This window comes from Nerophis lumbriciformis, linkage group LG04, assembly GCF_033978685.3.
Source record: "Nerophis lumbriciformis linkage group LG04, RoL_Nlum_v2.1, whole genome shotgun sequence".
Classification (NCBI taxonomy): domain Eukaryota; kingdom Metazoa; phylum Chordata; class Actinopteri; order Syngnathiformes; family Syngnathidae; genus Nerophis; species Nerophis lumbriciformis.
This window is the reverse complement of record NC_084551.2, coordinates 54,527,473-54,530,000: the sequence shown is the minus strand read 5'-3', so window position 1 is coordinate 54,530,000 and position 2,528 is coordinate 54,527,473. Positions and strand designations below refer to the sequence as shown.

General features: G+C 40.2%; 1 protein-coding gene across 2 annotated transcripts in view; it reads right to left on the bottom strand.

The window, feature by feature from the left end:
* Nucleotides 1-2,528, bottom strand: part of rasip1 (Ras interacting protein 1) — a 38,009-nt gene extending 35,481 nt beyond the window's left edge. Inside the window, exon 1 of one of the 2 annotated variants that reach the window (XM_061945980.2) lies at nucleotides 2,356-2,528. The gene's annotated coding sequence lies outside the window, so the exon portion shown is untranslated. The other variant, XM_061945989.2, reaches the window with a different exon arrangement.

Below are 2,528 nucleotides of genomic sequence, written 5' to 3'. Positions count from 1 at the left end.
CAGATCCACTATGGACTGGACTCTCACTATTATGTTAGATCCACTATGGACTGGACTCTCACACTATTATGTTAGATCCACTATGGACTGGACTCACTATTATGTTAGATCCACTATGTACTGGACTCTCACACTATTATGTTAGATCCATTATGGACTGGACTCTCACTATTATGTTAGATCCACTATGGACTGGACTGTCACACTGTTATGTTAGATCCACTATGGACTGGACACTCACTATTATGTTAGATCCACTATGGACTAGACTTTCACACTATTATGTTAGATCCACTATGGACTGGACTCTCACACTATTATGTTAGATCCACTATGGACCGGACTCTCACACTATTATGTTAGATCCACTATGGACCGGACTCTCACACTATTATGTTAGATCCACTATGGACCGGACTCTCACACTATTATGTTAGATCCACTATGGACTGGACTCTCACAATATTATGCTAGACCCACTCGACGTACATTGCATCCGGTCTCCCCTAGAGGTCTGCGGTCCTCTCCAAGGTTTCTCATAGTTATTCATACATATACACACACATACGCGCACACACAGGTACCTTCGCTCCCACATACACACACAAATACAGTACATACCTACACACTGAAGTACACACATCCACACGTAAATTCACAATACAAACATACATATACACATACATGTACATATACATTCACTGTACAAACATACATGTACACATTCATGTACATATATATTCACTGTACAAACATACATATACACATACATGTACAAACATACATATACACATACATGTACATATACATTCACTGTACAAACATACATATACACATGCATGTACAAACATACATATACACATACATGTACAAACATACATATACACATACTGTACATATACATTCACTATACAAACATACATATACACATATATGTACATATACATTCACTGTACAAACATACATATACACATACTGTACATATACATTCACTATACAAACATACATATACACATACATGTACATATACATTCACTGTACAAACATACAAATACACATACATGTACATATACATTCACTGTACAAACATACATATACACATACATGTACATATACATTCACTGTACAAACATACATGTACATATACAAGTATACACTCATGCATATAATTCCGTTTCACAGGTGCTGGCTTTCAACTTTGCGCCGATAACAATCCGGCTGGTTCTTTTCCTCTTTGTTCCGGAGGACACGACGTCCACAGTTTCCAAAAACAATTTGAAATGTGGACTCGTCAGACCTCAGAAGACTTTTCCCACTTTGCATCAGTTCATCTTAGATGAGCTCGGGCCCAGCGAAGCCGATGGCGTTTCTGGGTGTTGTTGATAAATGGCTTTCACTTTTGCATAGTATAGTTTTAACTTGCACTTACAGATGTAGCGACCAACTGTAGTTACTGACAGTGGTTTTCTGAAGTGTTCCTGAGCCCATGTGGTGATATCCTTTACACACTGATGTGGCTTTTTGATGCAGGGATCGTAGATCCGTAATATAATCGCTTTCGTGCAGTGATTTCTCCAGATTTTCTGAACCTTTTGATGATATTACGGAGCGTAGATGGTGAAATCCCTAAATTCCTTGCAATAGCTGGTTGAGAAATGTTGTTCTTAAACAATTTGCTCAGGCATTTGTTGACAAAGTGGTGACCCATTTCACGGAAGCTGCTTTTATACCCAATCATGGCACCCACCTGTTCCCAATTAGCCTGTTCACCTGTGGGATGTTCCAAATAAGTGTTTTTGATGAGCATTCCTCAACCTTTCTCAGTCTTTTTTGCCACTTGTGCCAGCTTTTTTCGAAACATGCCGCAGGCCTCAAATTCCAAATGAGCTAATATTTGCCAAAAATACGGACTGACAGATTTTACATAAAATCGAAATACAGACGCAGAGAGTGAGATAAAAAACTACAAAAATACTTTTGTGGTTTGGCATCAGAAATGCTGTAATCTTGGCCGCGGTGCCAGAAATGAAACAATAAAACAATAGGATGATGTCACTGTCAAGGCGCATCAACAGGATGTTCGTCGAGTGTAAGTTGTCAACACGCGGAAATAAACAAGACACAAATGAGTTCCTGAAAAATGCGGCATTTTTTCAACAGGAAGTCTCCCATCTGGCAGGAAAGTGACGTCACCAGAAGGTCACTTTGTGACTTCCGCCTTCAAAATACTTAACGCCACTAATTGGTTTATTGTAATTAAGAAGATATTGATGACGTGGCGGCACGGAAATGAAACGACTCACCCGTCCGATCCCTCTGTGGTAGATTTGTCGTCGCCTAAAGTCGAGTACGCACCTCAGTGTGATGCAACAATCCTCAGGGCTTTCCTTTTCCCGCAGCAAAGTTCCATTTTTCAGTCCGTCGCAAAAGTCCCCTCGTCCACGACTTCAGTTCGTCTCCTCGTCGATGATAACGTTCAATTTGTGTCGTTTTTTTGCCGCCGGAGCAGGACGAGTCGCGCTCATGCT